Here is a 19,891-nt window from a genome sequence, read left to right as displayed (position 1 = left end):
GGTGGTAAGGTGCAGCTTTCACTAACTAAAGTACATGAAAGGGAGGCTGGCCGGTTAGCTCAGCTGGTTACAGCATGGAGTTATAATAGCAGGGTCAAGAATTCAGATCCCCATACTGGCCAGCCACCCCCCCTCAAAAAAAAATTATATAGAAACCTCAAGTAATGCAGTTATAAGATTATTCAGTATTAACCTCCCAAGGGCTCTTTCTCCTCTCCTTCAACATAACTCTTTCATATTTTTATTGAACTTGCCAGTGTAGGCCTGTCCTCAAAACTAATCTGACTGCTAGAATTTGAATGATCATCTCTTAGATAGTATGAACCAATTTATACTAATGCTGGTTTCTATATTTCAGAAGACAGTTGCAGGAGAGGCAGAAGTTTACCCTCAGGGTTTTCAGCTGGGCCTGAGAAATAAATAAAATACAATAAAATAACAGGTGAAAAGCATACAAATTTATGTTTTACATGACATGGGAACTCTCATGAGGAAATGAAGACCCAAAGAAGTGGCAAAACCTAAATTCTTTCATATTAGATTGAACAAAGAGAGGCAATTGTGGAAAAGTAAATTATGTGTGGAGGCTACAAGTAATTATTTTTACAAGGTCTGTTTGTACAGAATTCTCTTGGTTATGATACCCCACTGAAGAGTGGTGGTTTTTTTTTTTTTTTTTTTCTTTCCGCAGCTGGCCTGTATGGGAATCTGAACCTTTGATCTTGGTATATACAACACAGCACTCTAACCAACTGAGCTAATTGGCCAGCCCTGAAAAGTGTTTCTTTTCTCCTTGTACAGGGAAGGTGTCTTTCACATGGGAGTTTTTATTTCCTGTTTTCAGGAAGAAAAGGAGAGATTAGAATGTGGTTCTTGCATCCTGCTGTTTTTCAAATGCCTTTAGCTCAAAATAATCCTTATACCAAAGTGAAATATTTTGGGGTGACATATCCCACCCCCTTCACAGTAAATAACTTCTTTGGGGAACAGTTTTGAGTGGCAATTATATTTTTGAATTATGAATGTATTACAATGAATGAAGTAAATTAATGACTAGGGACATTAATATTTATAGATGAGAAGTACTGGGAAAGATTCTTGATATTCTTTTCAATTACTCGGAAAATAACTTCATAACTTCACATTTTTAGATTTTTACTTCTCTGGTTTCTACTGAATTTAAATATTTTTCAAATTATTGTCACTGCTTCTCTCACTGAAGAATATATATGTATATAGCTACATATCTCACTAGAATACATTTTCTATTAAAATAATTGTATCTGAACTTCTAGTAATTAAGAGGGAAAATAGGAAGTTTGTGGATATTTGTAACATGAAGATCTTCATTAGGAATTTTATGAGTAATGTGAAGATTGGCAATAAATAGCAAGTTTGACAACATGGGAGAGAAAGCAAGTTTGTCAAAAACCTAGCTGACTGTGGTTAACTTGCTGTACTATATTTATTTCAGCTAAAGATCATGATCTTTTAATGTCTATAGGAGGAAAGAATGATTAGCAAAATAAGGAATGGTCCTGACATAGGAAATGCTCAGTTACCCTGGGATCGGGTTACAGGACATGCCTCTGGGTAATAAGCCATCCCCCAAGGTTTCAGGCCCCTCCTTTTGGCTCTCCCCTAGAGGAAAGTTACTGTTCCCAGTTAGACCTATTTTCAGCACAAATAAGGGGGAAATGACACCACAGGAGGCTGGCTGATGCAAATCCAGTGCTTGGGCATGCTCAGCAGAGAACAGCTATATAACGCTGGTGGTTGAATGACCTTCCACTAGAGGTGGTAGAGAGCACAGAATATTCTTGGATATGCCTGGTGCATGTGATAGGGTCTGACCAATGAACATGCTCCAGGAAGAGACTGACTGAGCATGTGCAAGACTAAATGTTACATAAATGGGAACTACCCCCTTAACTGAATATTCTTTAGATGGCAAAACTGTAAAAGTGGCATACCAGCAGGTGGGGCTGTTGTTCACTCTCCTGGAGCCAGCTCTCACACTGTCTGTGCAGTTTGTATTTCTTTCTTTTAGTATGAAACTTACTTTCAGCTGCTCATTCTCTTGAGCCAGCCTGCATTCTATACTGAGCTTAAGTATGTATTTTTTGCTTTGTGTTAAACTTGGTGTGGGCCCTGCTCAGTCTCTGGAGCTATGCTGCACTCTCTTTGTGGACCTGTATTTCTTATCTGTTATATTAAACTTGTTCTCTCTTTCTACTGTAACTCTGCCCTTGAATTCTTTCCTGTGGTGGAGTCAAGAACCTGGTAAGAGGATGGGATGGGTTGAGGCCGATTATCAGGCCCTCTGGACCTGATACCTCTGACATTAGTCCTGTTCATAGTCTGAGCAAGATACTTTAAGTTTTAAAAAATCTATTTATACCTTGATTTTCAAATTATGTTTTAAGGCAAGAATAAGCCTCAGTACTTGATTATTAATCATAACACTGTATTATCCCCATTTAATAGTTGAGGAAACAAGTACACAAATGTTATGTAACTTTCCCAAATTCTCCAGCTACTGAGTGTGAACAACAAGATTTCAGCCAGATCTCCATAATTCTGTGCTCAAGACCAGAATAATAATATTGGAGCTGTAATTTAAATATAGTCTGTCACCACCCTGAACGTCCCCAATCTTATCTAAATATAGTCCATCTCAGTAAATATTCATTGACTGAATGGTTGAATGTATAGACAATTTGCAGATTATTGCCAACCACTAATAAACTTAACCAAACTTGAAATATCTTTGTATTTCATTAGTGTATTAGTTGTCTATTGCTATGTAACAAATTACCCCAAAATTTAGCAGCTTAAAACCACAGACATTTATTATCTAACATTATATGAGGGTTACTCGAGTAGAGGAATCACCTGGGTCCTTCTGGCTCAGGGTCTGTTACAAAGTTGCAGTCATCTCAAGGCTTGACAGGGGCTGAAGAACTGTTTCCAAGCTCACTGGTGTTGTTGGCAGGCCTTAGTTCATCACTGGCTGTTGGCCGGAGGTCTCTGTTACTTGCCAAATGGGCTTCTCCAGAGACTGTGTGAGTGTCTTCATGACATGGTTGCTAGTTTCCCCTAGCACGAGTGATGAGAGAGAGGGGGTGGGATGTGATATCAGGAAGTGAGGAGAAAATACTCCCAAGATGAAAGCCCCAGTCTTTTAAAACCTAATATCAAAAGCGATGTACCATCACTCCTGCCCTATGCTATTGGTCACACATACCAAACTGGACAATGTGGGAGGGGATTACACCAGGTGAGAATACTGGCTACCACAACTAGCCCTAGAAATTTGGAAGGTGGTATTAGCTAGAAGTAGCTAAAGGTGGCTACTCAATGATCACCTTACTTTATAAATTAGGAACATGAGATCAGAGAGAATAAAGTAGTTTGCCATTATTACACAGCTAATTAGGAGTTGAACTAGCATCCAAATCTCTTAAGTCTTTTTCCAACATTCTTTCCTATATACTGATTAATGACCCATGGGTTGTCAGGTCATGGGCTTCATGAGAAGTGACACATTTAGCACTGACTATTAAAAATGTTTACATAACCAACTCAAGTATCACCTGGGGTCATACTATGCTTTGAGATGTAAATAAAATTTGGCTTACTCTTCCATTCTACACACATTGGGAAGTCCATCACCTCTTCTAAATCTGTTGGGTTAGACACCAGATTTCAAATTCCTGATTCTGCTGAATTCTGGATCTTCACCACATGCTTTAATTTCCTTTCTCATGCTCTGCATTGATGGACATTGCCCCACCTCTCTACCCCCTTGAACACAGAATCAAAATTGTGTGCCTAGTAGTTTAATCACAGTTGGCAGGGGTGGGGATTGGAGTTCATTTTTATCGCAGAATAGTGCCACAAACAATTTAAGAGTGCATATTAGAAATCCTCTTCTAAAAAGTCCCTCCATCATTGTACACCTAGACATTTTCTCTTAGATTCTAGCCTTCTGCCACATTGCTGTCCAACCTTTCTCCACCTGCCCAGTTAATCTTTGTACTAGAATCCCAGAAATTCCTGTTCATCTCTTATGCAGAGCATGTCATCCAGCCTGTAGGACTTTACCTTAAAAACAAGTATGCCAATTAAAATATTTTCCTGAAAAGGTTTTCTCCCCTGAAAAGAAAAAAAAAAAATGTGGCCAACCATAAAAAATAGCACGTTTTCTCTCTGCCACTGTCATAGTAACAATTTTGCTAGGTAAAGTACTAAGGACTTTCACGATTTTTCGAATTAGAGTATTTCCTTTTGAAGCTAGGAAAAATATTAGCTTAAGACAAATTAATACTTTGCCGAGTTATCTCATTTTAACTTCACAATAGACCTAGCAAGTAGGTACTATTATTATTGTCCCATTCTGTAGATATGGGAACTGAGGGTTGGGTAAAATAGGTAACTTGCCTCAAGTCACAGATCTGCTAATTGGCAAAGCTGGGCCTCTGTCCCATGCTGTTTTGTTCTGTTTTTAACTTTTTGTGTGTGTGTGAAATATTGCAGGGCCAGCAAAACTCCACCTTCATCTTTTATGGTACTGGTTGGGTCCAAGATTTCAATTGACATAAGATAGATTAACAGTAGAAAGCATACAAATTTAACAAGTTTTTTTTTTTTAATGTTTTCTGACTAGCAAGGTGATCGCAACCCTCGGCACGGTGCCACGCTCAGCCAGTGAGCACATCGGCCATCCCTATATAGGATCCGAACCTGCGGCCTCAGCGCTACCAGCGCCACACTCTCCCAAGAGAGCCATGGGGCTGGCCCAAACTTAACAAGTTTTATGTGACACCGGAAACCGCATAAGGATATGAAGACCCAAAGAAGCAGTTAGAGTCAGTTACTTATATACTGGATTGGACATAGAATAGTGAACTGTGAAAATGTGACTAAACTATGTGGGGAAGCTTAAAAGATAAAAGTTATTCTAACAAGGTCTATATAGTATTCACTAGGTCTCAACTTATCCTTGAAGATAAGGATGTTGCCTTTCCTTCTAGTGTAGGGAGAGTGTTTACATGGGAATTTCATCTGCTTTGAAGAAACAGCATGAAAGCCAAAGTAATACTTTTGCACCTGCTGTTTTTCAATTATCTTAAATAGCCAACATGCTAGAATAGCATATTATAACCCCTTCAATATACATAACAAAAATTATCATTTTAACCACTTTAACTGTACAGGTCAGTGGTTTAGTACATTCACCACAATGTTTTGCAGCCATCATCACTATGCATTTCCAGAACTTTTCATCATCCCCAGCAGAGACTCTGTAGCCATTAAACAATAACTCCTCATTTCCCCCTTCCCCCAGCCCCTGATAACCTCTATTCTACTTTCTGTCTCTTTGAATTTGGCTGTCTAGGTACCACATATAAGTGGAATTACAATATGTATCCTTTTGTGTCTGGCTAATTTCACTTAGTGTAATATTTCAAAGTTCATTCATGTATTAGAATTTCATTCATTAAAATAACTTTTTATTGTGGTAAAATATATGCAGGAGAGGCAAAACTTCACCTCTATCCTCTTAGGGTCTCCAGCTGGGCCTAAGAATTAAATCGACATAAGACAGACTAAGGGGAGAAAAGCCTACAGATTTTTTTTCATGTCTATGGGAGCCCTCCATAGGAAAATGAAGACCCAAATAAGTGGCAAAATCTCAGTGCTTAAATATTAGGTTGAACAAAGAGGGGCAACTGTGGAAAAGTAATTAAAATATATGGGGAGACTAAAGGAAGATGAAAGTTATTTTATCAAGGTCTGTTTGTGCAGAATACACTCAGCCTGGACTCCCCATCTTTAGTGATAAGAATGTTTCTTTCCTCCTACTGTAGGGAAGATATCTTTCATGTGGGAATTTTATCTCCTGCTTTCAGGAAGAAAAAAAGTCAGAGTGCCCTTCTTGCAACTGTAGTTTTTCAAGTGCTTTTAGCTTAAAATAGTCCTTATGCCAAAATGGCTATTTGGGGGTGGCAGATTTTTCTACCTTTCATATACATAACAAAGTGTACAATTTAACAATTTTTAGGAGTACAGTTTAGTGGTATTATACATTTACATTGTTGTGCAATCACCACCACCATCCAGCTCCAGAACATTTTCATCTTCCCAAACTGAAATTCTGTATCCACAAAACAATAAATCTCCTTTCTCCCCTCTCCCCAGTCCCTGGCAACCACCATTCTACTTTTCTGTTGTTATGAACTTGACTACTCTGTATACCTCATAAGTGGAATAACACAATTTTTCTCTTTTTCTGTACAGCTTACTTCACTCAGCATGTCTTCAAGGTTCATGTTGTAGCATATCTCATGACTTCCTTTTTAAAGGCTGAATAGTATTCCATTACATTGCAATAATATTCCTACGTATTTACCACATTTTGTTTATCTATTCACCCATCAATGGATATTTGTTTCCACCTTTGGCTGTTTTGAATAATGCTGCAATGACTGTTAGTGTGCAAATATCTGCTCAAGTCCCTGCTTTTGATTCTTTTGGATATATACTTGGGAGTGGAATTGCTGGAACATATGGTAATTCTGTGTTTAACATGTGAAAAAGAACATAATGTTTAGAACTGTTATTTACTAATGAATAGTATGTGCTAGGCACTTTATTTACATTATCTTGAATCCTCAATTATTTTTTCTTTTTGTATTTAAACGCTTTATTAGTTACTGATACTCATACAGTCTTAAGGTATAGTATGACCATTTTTTAATCTCCCAGCCTCAGAGATGTTACATAACTTGCCATGAACATACAGCTACTGAAAGGCAGATTGAGGATAGAACTCAGTTGAGTGCTTATATATGTTCATATGCTAGGTTGGTCTCATGGTTTAATTGTGGCAAACATGGTTAGTGGTCTCACTTCCTTGCTGAGAGAACCAAGATTTTGTCTAGATAAAGAAAAGCAATGTGCTCAGACAAGGTGGGTCTCTTTCTTCTCTCCCCAACTAATGACTGGAGACCAATTACAACAATCTTATTCCCCTGGCCAAGAAGACATAAGAGGAACTCTGTTCAGGATTCTGGGAAATATAGTATCTATCTGATAAACAGAGAGGGGAGAAGAAAAATCACCCCCTTCTCCTTCCTGTTCATACCGCTTAATCCATGTTGCTGAGATAACATGGGAGTTCCTAAAATTTGAAGTAATGCTGGGAAGCAATTGACTAAGAGGAAAGAAGACAAAGCAGAGTGGTTAAGATCATAGATTTTGGAGCCAGACATCCTATATTTGAATCCTAGGTCTATTACTTACTAGCCGTGTAATCTATAATGAGTTACTTAACCACTTGATGCCTCAGTCTCCCCAACTGTGAAGTGGGAATAATAGCAGCAACCTCATGTGGTTGTTGTAAGGATGAAATGAGTTAATATATAAAAAGTGCCTGGCACATAATGAGCACTCACCAGATGTTAGGTGTTATTTTGTTATTATTATTATTGGTGTGAAACAAAGTCCTAGGACACTCAGCTGCTGGTAGACCTGTAATCCCTGGAGTGGGACCGGCAATTACTAACCACCTAGCTTGCTTTCCCCTGATAACACAGGTCAGCCTAGAGGAAGAAATAGACAAAAATATAAAAAACAAAGAATTTATCTGGCCAAAGTTAAGGACTGCTGTCCAGGAGTTAAAGATTCAAGTTGCCCTGAATATATGCTCTGCTAGGCAGCAGTTACAAACAGATTTTTAAAGGAAAAAAAGGAGAGGTTAAGGGGCAGTTCCAAAATTGTTTACCAAGAATTTTGATTGATTCACTAAAATCACATAATCTACTGGTTGGGTATATACTGCTCTTTTCATAAATTCTAAGGACATTTCAACAAAGAAAGGTTGAGGGTCACATTGTACAACTTACAGTAACATTTGGATAATTGATAATTGTTGGTAGCAGCAGCTGGCATGGAAATTGTTGCTAAAACATACCTTTCAGCACTTATGTCAAACATGGGTGAGGAGGACATGACTGAAGCCCCTTGTTCATATTTCTCTGGGCCTAATATGTTTAGCAGACCTCACCTTTCTCAGATTGCTCTGAGCCATTCTTTCTCACACACATACTACTCAGGTTGTATTTTGACCTTTTGAGACATTGCTACACTTTGCTGTTCTATGCTATTTTTCATATTATCTTCATAAAATACAAAACTGATCATGGTCCTCCGACAGTTCCCCCATTACCCCTAGTGTAGCAGAGAATCCTGAGCAATACCAATGCCATCTTGGATACATGCTCTATTCTCATTGTCAGACTACCCCCCTCTGCGTGAGAAACCATTGACCTTCTCATAGAAACAAAAACCATTGCATAGAAACAGGAGCCATACACAGTGAACTGTTACATGGGAACAGGAACCATATACAATGAAAGTTTTTATGCTTGATTGCTTTAATTGCTCACTTTTGGCTTCTGTAACCTAGCTACCTCACTTGCTTTGTGCACCTGCACAAACCTGTATGCCAACAGGATGTGGTTTTTGCTTTTATAAACTCCACAAAACCAAGGCTTGGGGCTATTCTGCCAAAATACCTAGGGGAGGCAGTTGCCAGCTGGCTAATAAAGATTGTTAAAATTCTTAATTGAGTGTTTGGTTCCTTTCCTGGGTGACAACCTCACAACATTAGGATAGAGTCCAGACTTAATGTATGAGGACTTCCATGATCTATATGTATCCCTCGCTTCCTCTCTAGATATCCTGTTATTCCCTCTCATGTACTTCACATTCCAGTTATGGCCAACAACCTCATTCACTCAGAAAATATTTATGAGTACGTAGACAAGAATTGTGTAAATCTGGAGAGTCAGCAAGACATAAAAGTGGTTTCTGCTTCTAAGGAGCTTACATCATAAAAACATTGAATTATAATCATGATAGGAGCTATGAAATAAAAGTACTTTGTGAAATGAAAACATGTAATAATAAAACCTACCAATACTCATTTAAATCTCTATGCCATGATCCCTGCTATGTTCTGCTGGTTCTCTTCTTTTTCCACCTACCCTGCTCCACTTTTTCTTTTTCTTTCTTTTTTTTTTTTTTTAAAGATGACCAGTAAGGGGATCTCAACCCTTGACTTGGTGTTGTCAGCACCACGCTCAGCCAGTGAGCGAACCGGCCATCCCTATATAGAATCTGAACCTGTGGCCTTGGTGTTATCAGCACCGCACTCTCCCGAGTGAGCCACGGGCCAGCCCACTTTCACAGAATTTATCCCACTGTTGGTTTGCTTGAGTCTTTCCCTCCAACATTTCCATTCCTCTACGAGTCTTTTGTATCTGTATCCCAGGGTATTTGTTGAATGAATGATGCCCATTTTTTAGAACTTTTTATCTTGACATGACTACAGACTCACAACAAGTAGCAAAAATAGTACAGAGAATTCCTTCTGTACCCATTGCCCAGCTTCCCCCAGTGGTAACATCTCATATAAATATATTATCCAAACTAGGAAATTGACTTTGGCAAAATAAATTAACTAAACTACAGACCTCACTCAGATTTCATTACCTTTTGTGTGAACTAATTTCTTGGTAGGTGTTATACATTAAACAAGTATATGTTTGTTCTACGAGTATTAAATTTTATCATATGTATAGATTTGTGATTACACACACAATCAAGATACGGAACTATTCTGTTACCAAAAAGAACTCCTTTGTGTTACCCCTTAATGATGTCCATTTTAACTAGATTTTTTTCTGAATTTTTACAGGGAATCAAGATGGAGAGGATATATTGCATATTAGGTCTGGAGTGCACTTTTCATATCATAGATGGCCCTGGTAAAATCTCCTCCAAATCAAGATTTTTAAATAGGTTAAAATATTGTTAAATGAAAAACTTTTGACAAATTAAGTACAATAGAGTTAACTGAGCAAAGAACAATTGATGAATCAGGTAGGCCTCAGAACCAAAAGAGGTTTAGAGAGCTCCACTCCACAACATGGGCAGGCAGCATTTATGGACAGAAAATGAAAGTGAAGTACAGAAACAGCTTGATTGGCTACAGCTTGGCATTTGCCTTATTTGGACATGGCTGATCAGTTGGCAGACTTTGATTGGCTGAGACTCAGCTATTACCCAAAAATATACTCCTAAATTAGGCTTTCAGTTTGTTTACATCCTAAATTAGGTTGCGGTTCCAAATGTAGGGACTCAAGATATGGAGGCATCCTCAGGCCAAAGTTAGTTTAATTAAATAAAATTAAAATTAATATTAAGAATATCTGACATCATCCTAGTATCTTAAATGATTATGACTTATAACATTCATAAATGGTTAAATACTTAATTTTAGAAAATTTGTAGATGCATCTTTATTTTTCCAGGAATCATTTCTGCCTTCTTTCTGTTCTAGAATCATGACAATGATTCTAGACAATGATTAAAATGCAGTCTTAGGATGATACTGTTTCATGGCCATTGTCACTTAATTAAAAGGAAAGATGCCTTGTTAACTGAAAAGGAATGCTTGAAATAATGTCATGTGCCTAGTTTTGGATTTGGATCACAAGAGAGATGCTTTACATTCCAAAAGGGTTTGTGTAATTACTAGAAAATACTGATTTATAATCTCCCTAAAGTGGACACTAACTAGCTGTGACGGTTTAGGGCTTTCTATGTTGAGAGGCAAGAGCTGTAAAGGAATTACAGTGGTGTTTTAGGTGGACTCTCAAGCTAATGATGCCAAGCACCCTACAGTTGTTCGAAGATGGCAGTTGCAAAAGGAAAGCTGAACATGGAGTCGTCCTCCTCTGATTGCACCAATTCCTTTTTCCCCACTGCTACACTCCCCTGAGATTTCCACCCCCTCCAAGGGAGATGGGAAACTTGAGAGAAGAGATGGCAAACAATTACAAATATTTGAGGATAAACGTTCAACTTGTTCTTTCCCCAGTTAAGATAGTAACACAACAAAAAGAATGACTTCTTTGAAACTCTAGAAACATTAATCTGTCCTGCCATCCCTCAGTGCTTTACGTGTCAAGAAGGGATACTTTAAATATTAACTAACTAGCAAACTGCTATCTGTCTCACCCAATATCTATTCCCAGTGCTTTTCTCCCTTGTAGCCTTGTGCTAGAGCTTGGAAAAACTAAGTCCTCATAGCTAAGGTGGCCAAATTACAATTCTAGAAAATGAGATTGTATGTATGTGGAAGTCTGCTGAGTTGAAGGGATGAAGTAGTATCCTGAGAAAGCTTTTACTGTCCTGAAAAAAGTAATCACAGGTGGCCAAAGCCACCCTTTTCCCCATCTTCTTGCCTTGGACAAGGGTGTGAAGGCTAGAACTGCTGCAGCCATCATGCAACCATGAGAGAAATGTCAAGAGAATCACAGATATGATGGCCCTGCCCTTCTTGAGCTTTTGAGCTAAGCTAAGTGCCTACATGCAGGCTCATTATGTGACTGAATAGATCCTTATTTAAGCCACTGTAACTGTAGGGCCAGTGGGATCGGGAGGACCGGAGGGATCGGGAGGACCAGAAAGCAGCAACAAAGTAGCAATGGCGCCTCCATCATGTTAACTCCACCAGCCTCAATCTTGTTAACTCCACCCTCCCCCCCTTACCCTCCCTGGAAGGTGGGAACTGGAAACTGAACCCTGCTCAATTCCATACCATATATGGACAAAAAACTCACCAACAGCCCTCCCCTATAAATACCTGTTTGTATCCACCCCGGTGTGACTTTCCCGGCCTCACTCCCTTGCAAGCTGTGGAAACTCACCCAAGAGCGCTTCCATTAAAGCTTGCCTCGAACCCATTGCCTGGCTCCTTTTGTTACTTATCACTGCTGATTTGAACCAGACATCTGGTGCCAATACCTGGGAGGAGGTTGAGGCCCCACTCCAGTGGGAGGCCTCCCTCCTCTTATTACCGGGACCTCATTTGAGCTGCACGCCTCGAGACACCAGGTAAGTTCCCTGGATTCCATGCCCCGATCTAGGTGGTCCTGCCTAAAACGTGGCCGCATCAGGACTACTCTACCAAGTCACCAGGTGACTCCCACTCAGCACCTGAGGATTGGGAGACATCCCCCCGCTGAGGACAGCCACCTTCCCTCTGTCCACAGCCCAGGGACCTAAATGGGGACACCTGTTTTAATCCCTGGCCTGCCCAGCAGGAATCATAGGAACTGCCCAGTCCAAATTCGACCCCAAAACCCCTTTGGGTTGCCTGCTGGCCAAACTCAAAACTTTGGGCCTCTCACAAGACTTGAGAAGGCGCCGCCTTATTCATTACTGTTTGGTAGCCTGGCCCCAATATCAATTGGACAATCAGTCTCGATGCCCCCCAATGGCACTTTTGATTACCAGACCCTCACAGATTTGGATAACTTTTGTAGACGCCAAGGCAAATGGTCCGAAGTTCCTTATGTACAGGCTTTTTGGGACCTACACTCTCGTCCCTCCCTCTGCACCCGATGCTCTACTTCCCAAGTCCTCCTCACTTGGATGCCCCCCTCCTTTAACATTGGCTCCATCTGCTCCAAAAACCCATGAATCCTTCCCCCTTTCTCCTCTGCCTGAACCCCCTGAAAACCTGGCCAGTCCACTGGCTCGGGGGCAACTTCCCCCTTCCTATTCAGAGCCTCCTTCTCCCCCTTCCCCTGCTCCTTCGGCACCTGCCCCATTGCCTCATGCCGACCCAGTACCTTCACCCCCAGGACCTTCACCCCCTGGCTCACCTCCCATTTCCACCTGGACACGGTCCTGAGTAATCCCACCTACCCCCGACATGGTCTGCCCCTTAAGGGAGGTCACTGGGACTGAATCAGTGGTTCGAGTTCATGCACCCTTCTCACTCCAAGACCTCTCCCAAATTGAAAAGTGGCTGGGTTCCTACTCTGCTAACCCGGGAAACTATACCAAAGAGTTCCAATATTTAGCCCAAGCATATGACCTAACATGGCACGACTTACATGTCATCCAGACAACCCTCACAGCAGAGGAAAGGGAGCACATCCAGCCTACCGCCTGAGAACATGCAGATCAGGTCCATTTAACTGATCCAACGATGCCAGTAGGGGCTCAGGCGGTTCCCGTGCAGACTCTGGGTGGGACTATCAGAATGGCCAAGATGGCTGCTGATGCCATGACTGTGTGGTTCAGTGCCTCATCACTGGAATGCGGGCGGCTGCTAATAAGGCTGTCAATTATGACAAACTGTGGGAAATCACCCAAAGTCCAGACGAAAATCTGGCTGCTTTTCTGAACAGACTCACTGAAGTCCTACTTCAGTATACCTGCCTAGACCCCTCTACCCCGGCAGTAGCTACTGTCCTGGCCACCCATTTTATCTCTCAGTCAGCCCCTGATATTCGAAAGAAATTAAAAAAGGCTGAGGAGGGCCCTCAGACTCCCATTTTAGACCTGGTGAGAATGGCATTTAAAGTTTTTAACGCCCAGGAAGAAATGGCCGAACTTAAAAGACAAGCCTGGGTCCAGCAGAAGGTCCAACTCCAAACTCAAGCCTTGGTAGCAGCCCTGCAGCTGGCTGACTCCGGGAGCCAACAGAAAGGGGTAACCCAGTGCACCCCACCCCCCTGGGGCTTGCTTCAAGTGAGGTACTGATGGACACTGGGCCTATCAATGTCCAAATCCAAAGGAACCAATGCGCCCATGTCCTCAATGTCAGAGGATGGGCCACTGGAAATCTGACTGCCCCAGCATTGAGGATCCCCTGTGCCTCCACACAAAGGAAACTCTGAGCCAGTAAGTCCTGCCTTCCAGCTCCTTGGCTTGGATGACGACTGACAGGGCCCAGACTCAGAAACCCCTCTCACCCAACTAGGTCATGCTCTAGGTAGTAGGTAAGTCCATTTCCTTCCTGTTGGACACGGGGGCTACCTACTCTGTTCTGCCTTACTACTTGGGCACCAGCTTCCCCTCCACAGTGGCGGTCATGGGAATTGATGGCATCTCTTCTAATCCACGGACCACCCCACTCCTTTCCTATAGCCTGGATGGGTTTCCCTTTTCTCATTCTTTCCTAATAATCCCCTCCTGCCCCGTTCCCCTGCTTGGCTGGGATATCCTTCACAAACTCCAGGCCACCATTCGTCTTTCCCCCTCACCCACTGTTTCCACCCACCTTATTTTGGCCCAAGTTTCACCCAACCTTTCCTGACCACCCCACTTCCCATTGTCAGTAGACCCCCAGGTCTGGGATACTTCTAAGCCAATAGTAGCTTCTCACCATTCCCCAGTAAAAATACAATTAAAAGATCAAACCACCTTTCCTTCCCATCCTCAATTCCCCATTTCAGAAACCCACCAAAGAGGACTCAAATCCATCATAAATCGGCTCCGCCAGCAGGGACTCGTCATACCCATTAGCTCCCCCTTCAACACCCTATCCTCCCCATAAAAAGCCCACCGGAGCCTACTGCCTAGTGCAGGATTTAAGACTTATTAATGACACCATAGTCCCACTCCATCCAGTCATCACCAACCCATATACCCTGCTCTCCAACATTCCTCCTACCACTTCCCACTTTTCCATTTTAGATCTCAAAGATGCTTTCTTCTCTGTTCCCCTTCATCCAGACTCTTATTTCCTTTTTGCCTTCACTTGGGAGGACCCTCACACACATACTTTGCTACAACTTACCTGGATGGTTTTGCCACAAGGCTTTAGAGATAGTTCCCATCTTTTTGGCCAGGCTTTAGCCAAAGATCTCAATCTTTGCACTCTAAAGTACAGCACCCTCCTCCAATATATGGATGACCTCCTTCTTTGCAGCCCCTCATTATCCTCTTCTCAAAAGGATACTGCTACCCTTCTCAATTTCCTTTGGTCTAGGGGTTATCGGGTCACTCCTTCCAAGGTTCAACTTTGCATCCCCACAGTTGCTTACCTAGGCATATCCCTAACCCCTGCTTCCAAGTCTCTTACAGGGGATCATATCCACCTCCTCTAGGATCTCCAACCTCCCCAGAGTGCTGACGACATACTCTCCTTTCTGGGCCTTGTGGGTTTCTTCTGATAGTGGATCCCCAACTTCACCCTCCTAGTGCGACCCTTATACAAGGCAGCTAAGGACACCCCGCAGGGACCATTAACTGACCCCGCCACTGTTAAACACCTTTTCTCTAGACTATGGGATTGTCTCACTGCAGGACCCACTCTGGCTCTCCCGGATCCTTCAAAGCCCTTTCATCTATTTAAGGATGAGCATTCTGGCTTGGCTACTGGCCCAACCTGCAAGACCAGCCTATTAGGCAGTGGCATACCTATCAAAACAGCTAGATGTCACAGTCCAAGGATGGCAGCCATGTCTCAGGGCATTAGCAGCTGCTGCCTCTCTGACCAAAGAAGCTCTCAAGCTTACTTTGGGCCAACCCCTCGCTGTCTTTTCCTCCCATCACTTGGGGGACCTGCTCAGCCACAAATCCTTCACCCATTTGACTCCTTCCAGAATCCAACTATACCACCTCCTTTTCGTCGAAAATCCCCAGATTTCTTTATCCACCTCCCCCCACTTAAACCCCACGACCCTTCTGCCTACTACCTCCACTACTCCTGATCCTTTACATTCCTGTCCTCAACTTTTAGAGGACTTTATTCCCTCACATCCAGGGCTCTCTGACTGGCCCCTATCTAATCCTGACCGTGTGCTTTTCATAGATGGTAGTTCTTTCATAGCCCCAGATGGCCAAAGGCATGCAGCCTATGCTGTTGTTACTCTAGATGCCACCTCAAAGGCTGTACTCCTTCCCCTCAGAACAACCTCTCAAAAGGCAGAGTTGATAGCCCTCAGGCCCTCCACCTGTCCAAGGGACAATAGGTCACTATATACAGAGATTCCAGATATGCTTTCCTCATCACCCATACTCATTCTGTCCTCTGGCAAGAATGAGGATTCCTCACTACTAAAGGGAGCCCAATAATCAATTGGCCCCTCATCTCAAAGCTACTTGAGGCCCTTAGCCTCCCAACTGAGGTTGGCTATCATTCACTGCCATGACCACCAGACCTGTAAAGACCCTATATCTAAAGGCAACAACAAAGCCAATTCCACGGCCTGGGCTATGGCTCTAGGCTCTGCCCCAGCTCCTCTCCTTTTCCTCAACACACCCCATTCCCCCTCAAATACTAAAGAAGAAACTCAGACCCTCAAACGGTTAGGGGGAATTATTGGGGACAAGTGTTGGATTTTTATCCAAAATAAGGTCACCCTCCCGGGCCATCTAGCCTGCAGCATCATTACAGATGTCCACCAATCCCTCCACATTGGCCCTAAAGCTTTATATCGGTTCCTAGAACCCCTTTTCCATAACCCACACCTCCAAAAGCTCATTGAGGAGGTTCATCAGTCTTGCAACACCTGTTCTGCTGTTAACTCTCAAGGGGGAATTCACAGAGTGGGACGTAACCATCAACTCTGAGGCCTTCAACTGGGGGAAGACTGGAAGCTTGATTTCACCCACATGCCATGTCACAAAACCCATCATTACTTACTAACTTTGGTGGACACCTTTACAGGATGGATTGAGGCTTACCCTATAGCTTGAGAAACAGCCGACGTGGTAGCCACTGTACTCATTGAACATATCATCCCAAGGTTTGGCCTCCCACGGACCCTACAATCTGACAATGGCCCAGCCTTCACCTCCAGTATCACCCAGCAGGTCTCCGAAAGTCTGAACATCACCTGGAAACTCCACATCTCTTACCATCCCCAATCCTCGAGTAAGGTTGAGTGAGCCAACGGCCTCCTCAAGGAACATCTTACTAAACTTTCCCTTGACACCCACTTATCTTGGCCAACCCTCCTCCCGTTGGCACTTATGAGGCTTAGGACCACCCGTAGGGAACCATCAGGCCTCAGCCCTTTTGAACTCCTCTACGGATGGCCTTCCTGGTGACCCACAACTTTCCAGCCTCACCCCCTCCCCTTTTATCCTACCTACCCTACCTAACCATTTTAAGGGCCCTTTTGCGGGCCCACGCTGACTCAGTTACTCCCACCCCTGGGGACCCCATTGCAGATACTCCCCAGGCTTTAACCCCAGGGAATAGCATCTTACTGAAAGAACTACATCCAAAAACCCTACAGCTCAGGTTGACTGGTCCCTACACAGTGGTTCTAACCACCCCCACAGCCGCAAAACTCCTGGGACACTGTCCCTGCGTACACCTTTCCAAACTTAAGCGTGCCCCCTCTGAGGCCCCCTCCCAAGATGTATGGACAATCCAGCCCTTGGAGCCTACCCGGGTTCAGCTATCACATCACCATTCTCCTCCTGACTCTGTCTCTTAGTCCCACTGCTACTGATTCAGGATACAGGTGGAGATTTTATTTAACAGAAACCTGGACAACCAATCATCAAACCCATGCCAGACTTATTTCTACCACTGATTGCCAACCACAGGGATGCCAGGCCTCAGTTTATTTCTCTATCCCCGCTTTTAACTTTGCCCCGCCAGGAAGCTCAAACCCCACTATCTGTTTTGTTTATGACCAAACACATTACAACTGCCGCGCTTACTGGGTTCAAACTAATGGCGGTTGCACTTATCATTATTGCACAATGCACACCGCCCAGCTGGATACTGCAGGTACCAAACGGGCCCAATACCGCCTCACCTCTAATGGAAAAGCCACTTATTACTTAACTATTCCAGACCCCTCGGACGACCGCTGGGCCACTGGAGTCAATGCCAAACTGTACCACTGGCCCTTCCAGTCTTACCCTGCCACTTCCCTTAACGTTTACAGGGCCTACACATAGGTCATCCCTCAGGTCTTTTCTGTTCTCAGTAACCAGACTAGCATTATCCAAGAACACCTGCAGATCGGCCCTCATCTAGGTCAAGACTCCTTCTCCTGGTAAAGCTCATTCAGCAGGGCATCACCATCGCCAACCTTTCCGACATGGGTAACTTGTCCCACTGCTTTTTGTGTGCTGCTTTCTGTGTGCTTTAGGTAAATCCTAGTTGGTGGCTGTCCCCCTTCCTGGCCCATTTAATCTATCCACCCCCACTCCAACTCCTCAGGGGTTTTGCCCTTTCTCCAAAATATTTCCATGTTTACTAACCCCCAAGCTCCAATATTGCCCTTCTGCTACTCTTCCCCTAATTCCTCTCTTTGCAACACAACAGAACCAAACACCACCAGCCAACACACCCCCATTGGAGGTTTCTTTTGGTGCAATGGCACCCTCTCCAAGGTTCTCAACACCTCTGCCTCCCTCCTCTGCCTGCCTGTTTCATTGGTCCCCCAGCTTACTGTTTATAGCCAGGCCGAAATTATTGCCCTAGTTAATCCCCCAGAAAAACAAAAATGTGTGGCTTTTCTGCCCCTAGTCCTTGGGGGTCTACCTGGCCTCCTCCCTGGTGGCCACAGGGCTGGGCATAGGGCCTCTTCTCCACTCTGTAGATTTTGCCAGAGACCTTTCTGAAAGACTCCAGGTGGCTATCAAGGCCTCGGTGGAGTCTCTAGCCTCCCTGCAGTGCCAGATCACATCGGTAGCTTGACTAGCCCTCCAGAACCAATGTGCCTTAGACCTCCTCACTGCAGATAGAGGCGGCATTTGCACGTTCCTCAATGAAGAATGTTGTTACTACATCAATGAAACAGGTGTAGTCTAAACCAATCTCCACACTCTTGTCAAAGTTTGTGAGTCTCTTCGGACCCGGTACCACCCAGGAGACCCTACCTCACATCAGTGGCGGCAAACCCCATTAACCACATGGCTCCTCCCCCTATTAAGCCCACTCCTTATTTGGGGGATATTGTTAACTGCGGCCCTTTGTCTCCTTCACTTCATTCAGGAACGAATTTGAGAGGTGTCTAGGGTATCCGTCAACCAGCTTCTGCTCCACTCCTACTCTCGTGTGCCCACTTCCGACAACCCCTCCGACGCCCCTTACTCAGCAGGAAGTAGCCAGATCTGAGTCATCACCCTGTAACAACAAAAAAAGGTCAGAATGTTAGGCCGGCAGGATCCGGAGGCCCGGAAAGTGGCAACAAAGCGGCGACGGAGCCTCCATCATGTTAACTCCACCCTTCCCTCCCCTTTTTACCCTCCTTGGAAGGCGGGAACCAGATACTGCACCCTGCTCAATTCCATACCATATATGGGCAAAAACTCACCAACAGCCCTCCCTTATAAATACCTGTTTGTATCCACCCTGGGCACGACTTTCCCGGCCTCACTCCATTGCCAGCCACGGAATCTCGCCCGAGAGGGCTTCCATTAAAGCTTGCCTCCAACCGATTGCCTGGCTCCTTTTGTTACTTACCACTGCTGATTTGAACCGGACAGTAACAGAATCTTTTTTTATTCACACCTAAATGTATTCCTAACTGTACAGCCATTAAAATGACAGCTTTTAGTCCTCTTTTTCATCCTCACAATTTAGTACTCCCTCTACAGTTACTGATATTACTATCTAATCACCCTAACTAGAAAACTCAGTCATTCTTGACTTATTTTCCTTCATACTTTTGGTACCCAAGTCTTGTTTATCACAGCTAGTTTTCAAATCCATCTCTGCTTCACCATTCTCACTGACACTAAGTTACTTTGGACTCTCTATCTTCTGTCTGGACTTTTTTTTTTTTTTTTTTTTGGCAGCTGACCAGTATGGGATCTGAGCCCTTGACCTTGGTGTTACAACACCCTGCTCTAACCAACTGAGCTAACTGGCCAGCCCGTCTGGACTATTTTAACAACCTCGTATCTAGTATTCCTTCTTACAGTCCAATATCTGCCATGCTTCGGAATCACTTTTCTAAATCTTATCAAGATATTCTCCTGCATAAAAATCTTAAATGGCTCCCTGTTGCCTACAGGATGAAACACAAACTCCTTATCATAGGTAGTT

The sequence above is a fragment of the Cynocephalus volans genome, chromosome 6 (genome assembly GCF_027409185.1).
Source record: "Cynocephalus volans isolate mCynVol1 chromosome 6, mCynVol1.pri, whole genome shotgun sequence".
Taxonomy (NCBI): Eukaryota; Metazoa; Chordata; class Mammalia; order Dermoptera; family Cynocephalidae; genus Cynocephalus; species Cynocephalus volans.
The sequence above is the reverse complement of the archived record's forward strand: the minus strand, read 5'-3'. Positions refer to the sequence as shown.